Here is an 18,225-nt window from a genome sequence, read left to right on the forward strand (position 1 = left end):
GGAGAAAGAGAGACAGAGAGAGATCAAAAGAAGATAATGGAAAAGAGACAAAAACATGGAGGAGGAGAAGAAGAGAGGGGAAAACAAGAGAAGAGAGAATAAAGAACAACTATTTAAACAGAAGCAAATAGAGATGGAAGAGGAACAAACGAGAAGAAGAGAGAAAGAAAGGGAGAAAGACAATGAGAGATCAGAGAGAAAAATGGAATTAAAAGATCAGCAACAGAAAGAGATGGAGAAAGAAAAGATGATTATGAGAGAAAGGGAGGAAGCAGGAAGAAGAAAGGAGGGGCAGAAAAATATTTTGGGGAAATTGAGGGACAGAATGAACTGGAGATAGAACAGAGAGAGAGATGGAAGAAAAGCAGGAAGTGATTAAGGAAGCAGAGGAAGAGTACAGGGAAAGAGAAGAGAGAGGAAAGGAAGTAAGCATGAAGAAACATGTAGTAGTTAATGTTAAAGCAAAAGCACGGGAAGTCTTCAATAGGCGTAAAGAGAGGAGGTTAGAAGTGTTGAAGGGGAACGAGAACACATAGAAAGAGGACAACAAATCAGGAGGAGAAGGAGGAAAGACGGCTGGAGATGGAAAGAAAACAGGAGAGGGCAAGACAACAAGAGGAGCAGGATAGAAAACAAGAGATTGAAATTGCTAGACAGAAAGAAATGTTGAGACTAAAGAGAGGAGGAGAGGCAGAGAGAGGAGGAGAGAGAGGAGCAGAGAGAAAGAAAGCCATTAAATGCCATTTATCTTTAATCAGAGAGAAAGAGAAAATATAATAGAGGCAAAAAAAGAAAGGAGATGGTGGAAGAGGAAAGAAGGGAGATCCTTGAGTACAAGAGGGTGAGTTAGAGGAGGAGGAGAAGGAAGATGACAAGGAGGACATTCTCCCACCTGATAAAAGTATCAGAAGGAGAGCTGTGGGCTGGGTGAATAAAACATGGGAGAAGAGGAACCTCAGAAAGATAGAGAGAACGTATCAGAGAGAGGCTGAGGAGGGCCATAAGATCGTCCACATAGGTAAGACCTGTTTTCCCTCTACTTATGACATCATCCTCTTTAGTCTCCTCTACACACATAAGTTCCACACCAGTCATCATGTTGCATCATTGTTTCAATATAAAACTACTGTCCAAAGAATATGTTAGCTGACATGGCTCATTGAGTGACTGACTGACATAACAAGAAAAATACTGCTGATAACAACCACGTTTTTAAATGGTACCTTGAGTCATCTACTAGTCTAACTCTCAAGACTAAGTAAAGAACCAGAAAGAGTTCCTAAAAAACACACACAAAAACGTGTTTTGGGGGGATCCGGGGGCTACTAGTGGCCATGGGGCCCTAAGCGATCACATATGCCCTGGCACTATACAAAGAATAGGTGCCATTCTGGACTCATGTTCAACTTAGGGCCAGGACAATTCGGGATGGGAATTATTGCACTTTATTGACACATTCCATGCCTTGCTTAACTGAAAAGAGTAAAGATCATTGAGATCCAATTGTGTTTTCTATTCTTCATTCCCTGTGTCCATTACATTTAAGTTGATACCAGATCAACTAAGTTGAATGTAAACTCTACTTCTTCTCCCCTCCCAGCCATCCCTGGACACACAAGGCTAACATCCACCATGACCCGGGCAGAGAGAGAGAGGGAGAAGAGGAAGGAGCTGCTGAAGGCTGAGGAGAGAAGGAAGAAGATGGAGGATTTCAACAAGCAGTGGAGAGAGCGGTCCCTGCTTAAAAAACACACTCATCAACAACTGATGGAGGAGAGGGAGAGGATGAAGGAAAACTACCTGGATCAGATGAATCTGGAGGCTGATGCTCAAATCAACACCCGGTGTCTAACCACCCAACACAGCCACGATTACAACCACGGTCAGGAGTTGCCCTGGTGGGCCACAGGCCAACAAGTAAGCCAAGAGCCCACTGGATCTGCTGATGGCCACCAGGAAAGGCCAAGGAGGCAACAGGCATGGGCAGACAACCAGGAGGGGAGTTCAGAGAACCAGCAGGAGGGGCCAGAGAACCATCAGGGGGGGCCAGACAGCCAGCAGCTAGAAGGTCCAGAAGAGGCTGAAACATCAGAGCCAATCTCCAACACAAAGACAAAGAAAAAGCCAAGCATCTGGAAGAAAATTAGGATGGGGTAAAGAATGTTTAAACATCTATTCATGTTTTACACTGTTAATATACATGTCATCACTTTAAAAAGTGACATTATCCAAATGTGAGGGTTTAGTGTACATGCAACACACATGTAAATATATAGATACTTACCTGTCTCTGTGATGTCTTACAGCATTCCTGACGTACTGTCTGCCTAGAGCTGGAACTCGATGAAGCCACAGTTCCACTGAGGTTACGTTGGTAATTAAAAGTGTCGCCCAATAATTCCTCCTCCTCTTTAAGTCATCGAGCCACATTTCCTCCTCAAAACATTATAGTCTCCTCAAGCCAGCAAGTATCCTCTTTATCAGGCAACAAACCATCGAAGGTCAGTGACCCTCCTCCCAAGAACAGAGACTCTCATCTGTATCCTAGTTAAATTCATCTCTGCTTACCACCTCTACAGTCCTAGAAAATATCCCAAAAATGGAAATGGTTTAAACAGAAGTCCTCCCCTCAGACCAGTGGCTCCACAGACCAGAGTTTCTCATCTTTATTCAAGTTGAATGCAACTCTGATCATTTCCACCACCTCTCCTGTTGGTGCTGAAAATGAGGTCTGGGAGGAGGTCTGCAGGTAGCCTGGACCGGACCGGTAGCAGCTAAGTTGCTGGCTCCATCCCCGGGCAGAGCTGCTCAAGTCAGGCCAGTGATGTTTGATGATGTCATTTTTGTTAGCAAAGTTTTATTCTTTAATAAAATCATTTAGTAAAAAAGCAATATTGTTGTTACGGTGTGGATTGTTTTGTTATTTATTAGAATTGAAACATGCAGTAGTCATGGTAGATGTTAGACTTTCAATGAGACACCTAACATTCCATCAGTTTGATACAATGTGTGACATGTTATATTAGAGAGGAGTCCTCTATACACATCTATTTTAGACCATAGGAGAAATATCAGATTGAAATAGCTTCTCTAAGAGTCTGAGGAGAGAGCAACAGTAGACGCATCGTTAGCTCTCCCACCTCCAGTTCAGTACTTGGGTCATTCCACCAATTGAGTACCTTTTGGGGAGTGTAACTTTATATTTCCCCTAATTCTAACATTCTGTCATAAAGAGCACATGTTCAACTTAATAAAAAACATGTTTTCCCATCTCAACAGTAACAAATACATACTATAGCAAGTGCCTATTAAGTGCCAAATAAAGTGACAGGGTTGACTGTAACAGAGTTGACTATTTCATCTAGAATCAACCATAGATCCCCATGTGACAGGGGGAATGGAATGCAAGCTTACCAAACACATGTAAATAGTTTAAACATTTCTAGACTGTATCTATAGGTAACAGGGTTGATATGTTATAATTCACCCACCCAGTGGTGATTGCAGCATGTACATCTTGGTGGGGAAAACAAATGTGGTTTCTACTGACACTTGTGATGTACAAACTATGGCACAAGGGGACAACGAGTGGACTATAGGATATCTGTCATTTAGATTAAGACAATGAGAGACCTAGGATGGACGTCGTCAATATAACTATGTGTTCAGCACTTTTGAAATGTGCAGCGACAGAATTTTGAACATGGGCCATTCTTACAGTATTCTCCCTGTACACCAAGTCATAACTGCATATAAGCAGACAATGAAAGCTCTTACAATATTTGATGATTACATTTCTCTAAAACAGGCTATAGTCTACATGTGCACCACCAAGTCAGAGCAGTAGGCTAAGTTATGAGAAGGGAAAGGGACAACATTATTAGGGTGAGGCACATGGGCTACTAACAGCTTACTACACAACATACACTTAGTATTACTTTCTTATCTACAGTATACACATCTCCCTGGCATATTACATCATTTATAGAGCAGCAGTCAATACATTGTTGGACTCACCTTGTTGTGTTGTGCTCACTTGAACAGGAAGGTGTAGCGGCGGTTTGGCATCAAAGTCTGTCATTCTCTGGATTTATGGTTCTTTCAAGACAACTGGATAAGGCAGTTAACCTACTGTTCCTAGGTAGTTGTTGTAAATAAGAATTAGTTCTTAACTGACTGAACTAGTTAAATAAATAAAAAACAAATAAATGTAATATTCTAAATCAGCTGATGATAGTGAATAAGTTAAACCCCTTGTTTTTACCATTCGGTGTCATTCACTTTTTGGAGGTGAAATGTAGCTAAAAATGTGCCATCCTCTGTTCAGAGGGTTAAGGAACCGTCTTAAAACTGCATCGCATACAATTGCCTGTAAATGGAAAATATCAATACCTTCTCAACGACATGACATAGAGATCTCAAACAAATTTGACACTGATAAGAGACCTCTTTTCTGGAATGCAATTAGTTACATTTTATTTTACTTCTCTAAAATCTACAAAATGTAAAATAAATCACTTTACATAAAAGTACTTCAAAAAAACATCAATATCTTCCCCTCCATATAACTTTCATGAATACAATCAACTGATATTGGTTCAGGGACCTCATCCCTCCAATCAACAGTAATTTGTGTTGTATTTGTTGACTTTGGATACTTTTTTACAAACGTTAATTAAATTTGCATGAATAATACTTTAAAATGTCAATAGATTCCACCCATTTGACATTCATGAGTTAAACTAACTGTGATTGGTTCAGGGACCTCATCCCTCCAATCAATATCAATTGCTTTTGTATTTCTTGACTTTGGTGATATTCTACCAACTTAAATTGACTTTACAGTAAAGATACTTTCTTAAAACGTCAATAGCTTCCACCCCATATTACTTTAATGAATACGAACAACTGTCATTGGTTCAGGAACCACATCCCACTAATAAACTTACTTTCAATTTTTATTAAATTAATTTGAATTGACTTTACCTGAAAAATGCTTCCCTAAAACTTCAGATATTGGTTCACAGACCTCTTCCCTCCAATCCATGGTAATTACGTTTGGACTTTTGGACATTACAAATGAAGTCAAATTGAAAACATTATTGGTGTTGTTGAATTAGGTTTTCATAATAGCAAGCTAGGACTGATGGTTTGGTTATCTAAACTAGCAAGTATGTTTGTTTGGTTACCAAGGCAACTACTGTAGCTATCTAGTAAACTTGCTAGCTACTTGAACACATTTCTACCAGCAAATGTGTTAAATTATAGCCATGGTATAAAAGGGATAATCAACTCAGGGCTTTATGGTTCTCTGGAAAATAATGCAAGTCCATGGAAGGTCAGTTCCACAGTGTTCATTATTTACCATAGAACTCATAGTCCCTCGTTGATTATCCCTTACATCACTTTATGAGCTGGATTTGCCTTTCTTTGCAACAGTGGAAGCTCATAATAATGTCTGGAATCTTTGATGTGGTTGATACCACTCCATTGACTTCATTCCAGACATGATTATGAGTTGTCTTCCCCTCAGCAGCCTCCACTGCTTTGCAATTAGCTAGTTTGTTTTCCGTTGTTAGCATTTAGCTAACAGCGTCTATGTGAATTTGCTATCAGTTTGTGCTAATTTGTTAGCATTCTGGAAATAGAGGGCAATAGGTTTTTCTTGTGTTTTTAGCACCCACTCATGTGCTATGCCAGTAATACTGTTAATCCCGGTATGAGAGAAGGATGGTATGACAATATGAACATCTGGATACCGCCCAACCCTAATCACCACAACTACCACAACTACCACCCCTATGTACCACAACCACCACACCAACCTACCAAAACTAACACACCTACCACACCTATCATCACCACAACTACAAAACCTACCATCACCAAACCTACCTAACACAACCACCACACATATGTACCACAACTACCCCACCTACCAAACACAACTACCAAACCTACCTACCACAACTACCACATCGACCTACCACAACTATCCTACCCACCATCAACACACCTACAATCCACCAACACCACAACTACCACACCTACCTACCACAACTACCACCCCTATGTACCACAACTACCACAACTACCACACCTACTTATCCCAACTACCACACCTACTTATCCCAACTACCACATCTACCTACCACAACTACCACCCCTATGTACCACAACCACCACACCAACCTACTAAAACTAACACACCTACCATCACCACAACTACAAAACCTACCATCACCACACCTACCAAACCTACCCACCACAACTACCCTACCTACCATCAACACACCTACAATCCACCAACACCACATCTACTATCATCAAACTTACCACACCTAACAAACCTACCCAAACTACCACACCTATAATCACCATACCTACCCTATCTATCATCACCAAACCTACCAAACTTACCTACCATCACCACTTCTCTCACACCTACATCACAAAACCTAACACACCTACCATACCTACCTTCACCAAACCATCCATCACCACACCTACCATAACCACAGCTACCTCATGTACCATCACCACACCCACCAAACCTACCTACCTACCTACCACAACTACCATACCATACCTACCTACCACAACTATCACACCTACCATCACCATACCTACCATTACACCCACCATACCTACCATCCATACACCTACCATCATACATACCATCACCACAAAAACCATACCATAATTACTTCACCACACCTACCATCAGACCTACCATCATCACATCTACCATAACCACACCTACCTTCACAACACATACCGTCACCACACCTACCATCACTACACTTACCATCATCACATCTACCATAACCACACCTACCATCACCACACCTACAACCACTCCACTTACCATTACACCAACCATCCCCACACCTATCATACCTACCATCCCCACACCTACCATCATCACACCTACCATCCCCACACCTAACATCACCACACCTACCATCCCTACCACCACCACATCTACCATTGTAAATGTGGATAGGTATGCTGCTTCATTCAATGATGAGGGTATTGTAGAAGGTAGATACAGGAGTAGCCTATAGTCCACAATAATAACGTCATTGAATGTACTATAGTATCATTTATTGAATTGATGAATGAAATTGTAAATAGGCTCCTTCATTCAGTGAATACTGGATGTCTTTCTATCTCTGGGAGTATGTTAATGAAGGCTTTTCAGCTGTTGAACTATGGCAATGTCCAACAAATGTCTAAATCTTTCTTTCTTTTAGTCAACAAGTGATGAGCCAGAGCAACCAATCAACGTCACTGCAGCTGTTCTACCCACCACCCCCACTGCTCTTCCTCCACCACCAACCTCATCCTCTTCTCCTGTTCAACTCATTTGTCGCCCCACTAGAAAGGACTGTACATACAGTTGAAGTCGGAAGTTTACATACACTTAGGTTGGAGTCATTAAACGTTATGAACTGAGAGAAAACAGGACTTACCTTTGTTGATGATCTTATAGCCCTCCTCAGCCTCTCTCTGATATGTTCTCTATCTTTTTGAGGTTCCTCTTCTCCCACTTCTTAGGCCACAGCTCTCCTTCGGATACTTTTATAGGGTGGAACAAGGTCTATGGTCTAAAATAGATGTGTATAGTTGACTCCTCTGTAATAGAACATGTCATTTGTCATATTTAGTAGGATCCCCATTAGCTAACGCCGTAACTCCAGCTGATCTTCCTGGGGTCCAACACCAATTAACAAGACATTACAAACATTCACAAATCAAGACTTCAAACATTCAACAAGTAGACAGTACAGACAATTAAAACACGTGACAGGAAACACATTTAACATTCAGTTGATACTTTCTATTTCCTGTCCAGTCATATGGTCTATTGCATTAGATGTTCTTTCTACTTCCTGTCCAGTCATATGGTCTATTGCATTAGATGTTCTTTCTACTTCCTGTCCAGTCATATGGTCTATTGCATTAGATGTTCTTTCTACTTCCTGTCCAGTCATATGGTCTATTGCATTAGATGTTATTTTCTTTTCTTCTTGAAGGGGTGTTTACTTTTTGCCTGAGAAATATGGATTGGTAAAGAGTTCCATTCAGCTATGGCTCTTTATAAAACTGTTGATTTAAGGCAATTTGTCCTTGGCTTGGGTTGTCTTAGCTGCCCTGAATTTGCCTGTCTGGTTTGGTGGTTGTGTGTGTTGCTAGTATATACTAACTGGCCTAAAAAATACGTAATGAAAAAAAAAAAAAACATTCCTAAAATAATCAGAAGACTGGATAGTAATTTGTTTTCAACGTGAGGCCATGAGAGATTCTGATGCATTTGGATAATATTCATACGGTCAGATAATCTGGTTAGAGCAATGAAGAGCTAATCTACCAGCCCTGTTTAGAGCAATGAAGAGCTAATCTACCAGCCCTGTTTAGAGCAATGAAGAGCTAATCTACCAGCCCTGTTTAGAGCAATGAAGAGGCTAATCTACCAGCCCTGTTTAGGAGCAATGAAGAGCTAATCTACCAGCCCTGTTTAGGAGCAATGAAGAGCTAATCTACCAGCCCTGGTTAGAGCAATGAAGAGCTAATCTACCAGCCCTGGTTAGAGCAATGAAGAGCTAATCTACCAGCCCTGTTTAGGAGCAATGAAGAGCTAATCTACCAGCCCTGTTTAGGAGCAATGAAGAGCTAATCTACCAGCCCTGGTTAGAGCAATGAAGAGCTAATCTACCAGCCCTGGTTAGAGCAATGAAGAGCTAATCTACCAGCCCTGGTTAGAGCAATGAAGAGCTAATCTACCAGCCCTGGTTAGGAGCAATGAAGAGCTAATCTACCAGCCCTGGTTAGAGCAATGAAGAGCTAATCTACAAGCCCTGGTTAGAGCAATGAAGAGCTAATCTACCAGCCCTGGTTAGAGCAATGAAGAGCTAATCTACCAGCCCTGGTTAGAACAATGAAGAGCACCAGCCCTGGTTAGAGCAATGAAGAGCTAATCTACCAGCCCTGGTTAGAGCAATGAAGAGCTAATCTACCAGCCCTGGTTAGAGCAATGAAGAGCTAATCTACCAGCCCTGGTTAGAACAATGAAGAGCTAATCTACCAGCCCTGTTTAGAACCATTTTGAGATCTGACTTTGCTGCAGATGACCATATAACTGGACACTACTCTAAGTGTGATAGGACCAGGGATTGACCATATAACCAGACAGTACTCTAAGTGTGATAGAACCAGGGATTGACCATATAACTGGACAGTACTCTAAGTGTGATAGGACCAGGGATTGACCATATAACCAGACAGTACTCTAAGTGTGATAGAACCAGGGATTGACCATATAACCGGACAGTACTCTAAGTGTGATAGGACCAGGGATTGACCATATAACCGGACAGTACTCTAAGTGTGATAGGACCAGGGATTGACCATATAACCAGACAGTACTCTAAGTGTGATAGAACCAGGGATTGACCATATAACCGGACAGTACTCTAAGTGTGATAGGACCAGGGATTGACCATATAACCGGACAGTACTCTAAGTGTGATAGGACCAGGGATTGACCATATAACTGGACAGTACTCTAAGTGTGATAGGACCAGGGATTGACCATATAACCAGACAGTACTCTAAGTGTGACAGGACCAGGGATTGACCATATAACTGGACAGTACTCTAAGTGTGATAGAACCAGGGATTGACCATATAACCGGACAGTACTCTAAGTGTGATAGGACCAGGGATTGACCATATAACTGGACAGTACTCTAAGTGTGATAGGACCAGGGATTGACCATATAACTGGACAGTACTCTAAGTGTGATAGGACCAGGGATTGACCATATAACCAGACAGTACTCTAAGTGTGATAGGACCAGGGATTGACCATATAACTGGACAGTACTCTAAGTGTGATAGGACCAGGGATTGACCATATAACTGGACAGTACTCTAAGTGTGACAGGACCAGGGATTGACCATATAACTGGACAGTACTCTAAGTGTGATAGAACCAGGGATTGACCATATAACCGGACAGTACTCTAAGTGTGACAGGACCAGGGATTGACCATATAACTGGACACTGCTCAGTACATTTGTTAGCTCATTACATTCTGATGCTGCACTATACATTGTAGAATAATCAGCATACATGACCACTCTTGATTTGTTCATTACTGAAGGTAAATCATGAGTAAAGATTGAGTAGAGAAGTGGTCCTCAGTGGTACTGTGGCTTCGTCGAGTTCCAGCTCTCAACAGACAGCAGGAATGCTATATAACATATATATAACATTGTAAAACATGAATACATTTTTAAACATTCTTTACCCCATCTTAAATCTCTTGCTTGTTTTTTTAGGTACTGTTCCTTCATCCTCTCCCTCTCCTCTTTAAGTTTCTGATGAGTCCGTTTATTAAGCAGGGACTGCTCTCTCCACTGCAATCCTCCATCTTATTCCTTCTCTCCTCTGTCTTCAGGAGCTCCTTCCTCTCTCTCTCTGCCCGGGTCATGGTTAGCCTTATGGGTCCAGGGATGACTGGAAGGGGAGAAGAAGTAGAGTTCTCATTCAACTTAGTGGATCTGGTATCAATTTAAATGTAATGGACACAGGGAATTAGGAATAGAAAACCCAGTTGGATCTCAATGATTATTTACTTTCCCCCCCCTTCTTTTTACAATTGAGCAAGACATGGAATTTGTCAATAAAGTGCAATAAGTCCCTTCCCGAATTGACCTGACCCAAAATTTAACATGAGTCTCAAATGGCACCTATTCTTTGTATAGTGCCAGGGCCGGCCCTAGGCATATGCGATAGCTTAGGGCTTCGTGGCAACTTGGGGCCCCCTGACCCCCCCCCCAAAAAAACTTTTGGGGTGGAATTACAGACCTGGCACGCAAGGCACACAGGGCACGTGCCCAGGGGCCTTGACCTGTAGTGGGCTTCCATTGATCTTGTTAGTCACTCGCATTCATGGCAAAATGTGTAAATTGACACGCTACCCAAACCGGACACAATGCGTGCGCGAGCATTGCAAAATAAATTTACACATACATGTTATTCAATCATTGCATCCACACTGTTCGCATGTGCGTTTCCAAGCACGAAAATAGAAGTTGCTTCTATTTGTTACCGTGAACGCGATGCAAGTCCTGCCTCTCCCATCTCCTCATTGGTTATACCCACGTGGGTGATTGAAAGATGAACTGAAGTCGGTCGGTTGTGGTAATACACCTTATTATGAAAGTTACATGCCAATCGCCATATAAAGTCCAAAGAAGAAACGATTCAGTTGACCATTATATGTAGGGATTCATTTTCAGAGAAGAGGCCCATTTCAGGTAAAATAACAACTCAACGTTTATATCCCTGGACAAATTAGCTAGCAACTGCAAGTTAGCTAGCTATTTTGCCAAAAATGTTTAATAGTTTTCGACCTGTCCCCAAATGAATATAATTGGTTCAGTTTGTTTTGATATTTCAACCTGCGTGTCGTGATTGCGTTTGGTGTGGGTGGACAAAATCAATTTGCGCATGCGGACACGTTTCGGCATGGTGTCAGATTCAAACTGCCAACATTTTCTGTCAACCCCATGGCAAAATGTGTAGAATTGAAGGAAATTAGGTTTAAAACAGCTAATTCTTCTCTCCACCCCATGGCAAAATGTGTAGAATTGAAGGAAATTAGGTTTAAAACAGCTAATTCTTCTCTCCACCCCATGGGAAAATGTGTAGAATTGAAGGAAATTAGGTTTAAAACTGCTAATTCTTCTCTCCACCCCATGGGAACGTGTAGAATTGAAGGAAATTAGGTTTAAAACTGCTAATTCTTCTCTCCACCCCATGGGAACATGTGTAGAATTGAAGGAAATTAGCTTTAAAACAGCTAATTCTTCTCTCCACCCCATGGGAAAATGTGTAGAATTGAAGGAAATTAGGTTTAAAACAGCTAATTCTTCTCTCCACCCCGTGGGAAAATGTGTAGAATTGCAGCAAACTTGTTTAAAAACCGCAACATGTTCTCTACGCCCCGTTGCAAAGTGTAGATTTGGAGGAAATGAAGTCAAAAACCTGAACAAAATGTTTCTTAGGGCCTCAAAAGGCTATGATGCACTACTTTAGACCAGGGTCATTGAGATCCAGTTGAGGTTTTCATTCTAAATTCCCTGTGTACATTACATTTAAGTTGATACCAGATCAGCTTGACCATTTTGGACAGTAGTTTTATATTGAAACAATGATGCAACATGATGACTGGTGTGGAACTTATGTGTGTAGAGGAGACTACAGAGGATGACGTCATAAGTAGAGGGAAAACAGGTCTTACCCTATGTGGACGATCTTATAGCCCTCCTCAGCCTCTCTCTGATACGTTCTCTCTATCTTTCTGAGGTTCCTCTTCTCCCACTTCTTGTTTACCCAGCCCACAGCTCTCCTTCGGATACTTTTATCGGGTGGGAGAATGTCCTCCTTGTCATCGTCCTTCTCCTCCTCCTCTTCAGTGTCCTCTAACTCACCCCTCTTCTCAAGGATCTCCCTTCTTTCCTCTTCTGCCATCTCATCTCTTTTCGTTGCCTCTATTATCTTCTCTCTCTCTGATTGAAGCAAAATGAAATTCCCAATGCAATTTGTGTGATATTACAACAATGGTTGTCTCTGATGTTTATGCTTGTAGAAATGACTCCTACAAATGATGCTTCACTAATGCAACTATTTACAACCTGCACAGATACAGTTATCAACAACAACAACAGTAATGACGTTAATAAGGAAGTGGATATTCAACCGGCAGAAGAAAGGCATAGGGGTTGAGATAAATGAAGGTTAGGTTCAGGACCTAGGGTTGGGTTAAGGTAAAGGTTAGGTATAGTTTCAGTGAGGTTAAGGTAAGGGTTAAGGAAAGGAATAAAAGTTAACATTGGGTTAGCATACTGCTGTCAGCCACTATTCATTTTCAGCTGGGTAAATGTTATGCAGGTGAGTGAGGACCCAAAAGCGATTTAACAGAAACAGAGTCTTTTAATGTCCAAACAGGGAAAACATAAATCCTCAATCTTTACAGGAGATGTCCAAACAGGGAAAACATAAATCCTCTATCTTTACAGGAGAGTCCCCCTTGTAGTAGTAGAGGAGAATAGCAGGGCTAGCGGCAACAGACTGCTGGTCCCTCCGGGTAGGCACGGGCCGTAGAGGACAGAGACACCTGCTCACACGCAGCATCTGATGAAGAGGCAGATTACGACAGGACGGGACAAGGGCAAAGCAAACAAGAATCCGACAAGGACAGAAGCAGAAACAGAGAGAGAAATAGAGACTTAATCAGAGGGCAAAAGAGGAGACAGGTGTGAGAGAGTAAACGAGGTCGTTAGGAGAATGGGGAACAGCTGGGAGCAGGAACGGAACGATAGAGAGAGAGATAGTAACCTAATACGACCAGCAGGGGGAAACGAAGAGAAGAGAAAGCACAGGGACAAGACATAACATGACAGTACCCCCCCACTCACCGAGCGCCTCCTGGCGCACTCGAGGAGGAAACCTGGCGGCAACGGAGGAAATCATCGATCAGCGAACGGTCCAGCACGTCCCGAGATGGAACCCAACTCCTTTCCTCAGGACCGTAACCCTCCCAATCCACTAGGTACTGATGACCACGGCCCCGAGGACGCATGTCCATAATCTTCCGGACCCTGTAGATAGGTGCGCCCTCGACAAGGACGGGGGGGAGACGAACGGGGCGCGAAGAAAAGGCTTGACACAGGAGACATGGAAGACCGGGTGGACGCGACGAAGATGTCGCGGAAGAAGAAGTCGCACTGCGACAGGATTAACGACCTGAGAAATACGGAACGGACCAATGAACCGCGGGGTCAACTTGCGAGAAGCTGTCATAAGGGGAAGGTTACGAGGAGAGAGCCATACTCTCTGACCGCGACAATACCTAGGACTCTTAGTCCTACGCTTATTAGCGGCTCTCACAGTCTGCGCCCTATAACGGCAAAGTGCAGACCTGACCCTCTTCCAGGTGCGCTCACAACGTTGGACAAAAGCCTGAGCGGAGGGGACGCTGGACTCGGCGAGCTGGGACGAGAACAGAGGAGGCTGGTACCCGAGGCTACTCTGAAAAGGAGATAGCCCGGTCGCAGACGAAGGAAGCGAGTTGTGAGCGTATTCTGCCCAGGGGAGCTGTTCTGCCCAAGACGCAGGGTTTCGAAAGGAAAGACTGCGTAAGATGCGACCAATCGTCTGATTGGCCCGTTCTGCTTGACCGTTAGACTGGGGGTGAAAACCGGAAGAGAGACTGACGGAAGCCCCAATCAAACGGCAAAACTCCCTCCAAAATTGAGACGTGAATTGCGGACCCCTGTCCGAAACGGCGTCTGACGGAAGGCCATGAATTCTGAAAACATTCTCAATGATGATTTGTGCCGTCTCTTTAGCAGAAGGAAGCTTAGCGAGGGGAATAAAATGAGCCGCCTTAGAGAACCTATCGACAACCGTTAGAATAACAGTCTTCCCCGCTGACGAAGGAAGACCGGTAATAAAGTCTAAGGCGATGTGAGACCACGGTCGAGAGGGAATGGAAAGCGGTCTGAGACGGCCGGCAGGAGGAGAGTTACCGGACTTAGTCTGCGCGCAGTCCGAAACAAGCAGCCACGAAACGACGCGTGTCACGCTCCTGAGTGGGCCACCAGAAACGCTGGCGAATAGAAGCAAGCGTACCCCGAACGCCGGGATGGCCGGCTAACTTGGCAGAGTGAGCCCACTGAAGAACGGCCAGACGAGTAGGAACGGGAACGAAAAGAAGGTTCCTAGGACAAGCGCGCGGCGACGGAGTGTGAGTGAGTGCTTGCTTTACCTGCCTCTCAATTCCCCAGACAGTCAACCCGACAACACGCCCCTCAGGGAGAATCCCTCGGGGTCGGTGGAGGCTACTGAAGAACTGAAGAGACGGGACAAAGCATCAGGCTTGGTGTTCTTTGAGCCCGGACGATAAGAAATAACGAACTCGAAACGAGCGAAAAACAGCGCCCAACGAGCCTGACGCGCATTAAGTCGTTTGGCAGAACGGATGTACTCAAGGTTCTTATGGTCTGTCCAAACGACAAAAGGAACGGTCGCCCCCTCCAACCACTGTCGCCATTCGCCTAGGGCTAAGCGGATGGCGAGCAGTTCGCGGTTTCCCACATCATAGTTACGTTCCGACGGCGACAGGCGATGAGAAAAATACGCGCAAGGATGGACCTTATCGTCAGAATGGGAGCGCTGGGACAGAATGGCTCCCACGCCCACCTCTGACGCGTCAACCTCGACAATGAACTGTCTAGAGACGTCAGGTGTAACAAGGATAGGAGCGGATGTAAAACGCTTCTTGAGGAGATCAAAAGCTCCCTGGGCGGAAACGGACCACTTAAAGCACGTCTTGACAGAAGTAAGGGCTGTGAGAGGAGCTGCCACCTGACCGAAATTACGAATGAAACGACGATAGAAATTTGCGAAACCGAGAAAGCGCTGCAGCTCGACACGTGACTTAGGGACGGGCCAATCACTGACAGCTTGGACCTTAGCGGAATCCATCTGAATGCCTTCAGCGGAAATAACAAAACCGAGAAATGTGACGGAGGAGACATGAAAAGCGCACTTCTCAGCCTTCACATAAAGACAATTCTCTAAAAGGCGCTGGAGAACACGTCGAACGTGCTGAACATGAATCTGGAGTGACGGTGAAAAAATCAGGATATCGTCAATGTAAACGAAAACAAAGATGTTCAGCATGTCTCTCAGTACATCATTCACTAATGCCTGAAAGACAGCTGGAGCGTTAGCGAGACCGAACGGCAGAACCCGGTATTCAAAGTGCCCTAACGGAGTGTTAAACGCCGTTTTCCACTCGTCCCCCTCCCTGATGCGCGAGATGGTAAGCGTTACGAAGGTCCAACTTAGTGAAAAACCTGGCTCCCTGCAGGATCTCGAAGGCTGAAGACATAAGGGGAAGCGGATAACGATTCTTAACCGTTATGTCATTCAGCCCTCGATAATCCACGCAGGGGCGCAGGGTCCCGTCCTTTTTCTTAACAAAAAAAAACCCCGCTCCGGCGGGAGAGGAGGAAGGGACTACGGTACCGGCGTCGAGAGCTACAGACAAATAATCTTCGAGAGCCTTACGTTCGGGAGCCGACAGAGAGTATAGTCTACCCCGGGGGGAGTGGTACCCGGAAGGAGATCTATACTACAATCATACGACCGGTGAGGAGGAAGGGAGGTGGCCCTGGACCGACTGAAGACCGTGCGCAGATCATGATATTCCTCCGGCACCCCTGTCAAATCACCAGGCTCCTCCTGTGAAGAGGGGGCAGAAGAAACAGGAGGGATAGCAGACATTAAACATTTCACATGACAAGAGACGTTCCAGGAGAGGATAGAATTACTAGACCAATTAATAGAAGGATTATGACACACTAGCCAGGGATGGCCCAAAACAACAGGTGTAAAAGGTGAACGAAAAATCAAAAAAGAAATGGTTTCGCTATGATTACCAGAGACAGTGAGGGTTAAAGGTAGCGTTTCACGCTGAATCCTGGGGAGAGGACTACCATCCAAGGCGAACATGGCCGTGGGCTCCCTAACTGTCTGAGAGGAATGTCATGTTCCCGAGCCCAGGCTTCGTCCATAAAACAGCCCTCCGCCCCAGAGTCTATCAAGGCACTGCAGGAAGCTGCCGAACCGGTCCAGCGTAGATGGACCGACAAGGTAGTACAGGATCTTGAAGGAGAGACATGAGTAGTAGCGCTCACCAGTAGCCCTCCGCTTACTGATGAGCTCTGGCTTTTACTGGACATGAAATGACAAAATGACCAGCGGAACCGCAATAGAGACAGAGGCGGTTGGTGATTCTCCGTTCCCTCTCCTTAGTCGAGATGCGAATACCCCCCAGCTGCATGGGCTCAGAACCTGAGCCAGTGGAGGAAGATGGTAGTGATGCGGAGAGGGGGGAAACGGATAACGCGAGCTCTCTTCCACGAGCTCGGTGACGAAGATCTACCCGTCGTTCTATACGAATAGCGAGTTCAATCAAAGAATCCACGCTGGAAGGAACCTCCCGGGAGAGAATCTCATCCTTTACCTCCGCGTGGAGACCCTCCAGAAAACGAGCGAGCAACGCCGGCTCGTTCCAGTCACTGGAGGCAGCAAGAGTGCGAAACTCTATAGAGTAGTCCGTTATGGATTGATTACCTTGACATAGGGAAGACAGAGCCCTGGAAGCTTCTTTCCCAAAAACTGAACGATCAAAAACCCGTATCATCTCCTCCTTAAAGTTCTGATACTGGTTAGTACACTCAGCCCTTGCCTCCCAGATTGCCGTGCCCCACTCACGAGCCCGTCCAGTAAGGAGAGATATGACGTAGGCGATACGAGCTGTACCCCTGGAGTACGTGCTGGGCTGGAGAGAGAACACAATATCACACTGGGTGAGGAACGAGCGGCATTCAGTGGGCTCCCCAGAGTAACACGGTGGGTTATTAATTCTGGGCTCCGGAGACTCGGAAGCCCTGGAAGTAGCCAGTGGATCGAGGCGGAGATTGTGAATATGTTTCGAGAGGTCGGAGACTTGGGCGGCCAGGGTCTCAGCGGCATGTCGAGCAGCAGACAATTCCTGCTCGTGTCTGCCTAGCATCGCTCCCTGGATCTCGACGGCTGAGTAGAGAGGATCCGAAGTCGCTGGGTCCATTCTTGGTCGGATTCTTCTGTTATGCAGGTGAGTGAGGACCCAAAAGCGATTCAACAGAAACAGAGTCTTTTAATGTCCAAACAGGGAAAACATAAATCCTCAATCTTTACAGGAGATGTCCAAACAGGGAAAACATAAATCCTCTATCTTTACAGGAGAGTCCCCCTTCTAGTAGTAGAGGAGAATAGCAGGGCTAGCGGCAACAGACTGCTGGTCCCTCCGGGTAGGCGCGGGCCGTAGAGGACAGAGACACCTGCTCACACGCAGCATCTGATGAAGAGGCAGATTACGACAGGACGGGACAAGGGCAAAGCAAACAAGAATCCGACAAGGACAGAAGCAGAAACAGAGAGAGAAATATAGACTTAATCAGAGGGCAAAAGAGGAGACAGGTGTGAGAGAGTAAATGAGGTCGTTAGGAGAATGGGGAACAGCTGGGAGCAGGAACGGAACGATAGAGAGAGAGAGAGAGAGATAGTAACCTAATACGACCAGCAGGGGGAAACGAAGA

General features: G+C 44.6%; 1 long non-coding RNA gene across 9 annotated transcripts; it reads right to left on the minus strand.

The window, feature by feature from the left end:
• Nucleotides 1-566: 566 nt before the first annotated feature.
• Nucleotides 567-13,695, minus strand: LOC135565264 (uncharacterized). 9 transcript variants are annotated; one of them, XR_010461444.1, is made up of 5 exons: nucleotides 12,315-13,693; nucleotides 10,317-10,525; nucleotides 4,265-7,638; nucleotides 1,801-4,137; nucleotides 567-672 (listed from the first exon to the last, which is right to left on the minus strand). It is a non-coding gene; the product is annotated as an uncharacterized LOC135565264 (long non-coding RNA). The 9 variants fall into 9 exon arrangements; XR_010461450.1 differs by lacking the exon at nucleotides 567-672 and having other exon boundaries at nucleotides 846-2,333; nucleotides 4,018-4,137; nucleotides 12,315-13,695; XR_010461448.1 differs by lacking the exon at nucleotides 567-672 and having other exon boundaries at nucleotides 846-2,581; nucleotides 4,018-4,137; nucleotides 12,315-13,695.
• Nucleotides 13,696-18,225: the final 4,530 nt, after the last annotated feature.

This window comes from Oncorhynchus nerka, linkage group LG27, assembly GCF_034236695.1.
Source record: "Oncorhynchus nerka isolate Pitt River linkage group LG27, Oner_Uvic_2.0, whole genome shotgun sequence".
Classification (NCBI taxonomy): Eukaryota; Metazoa; Chordata; class Actinopteri; order Salmoniformes; family Salmonidae; genus Oncorhynchus; species Oncorhynchus nerka.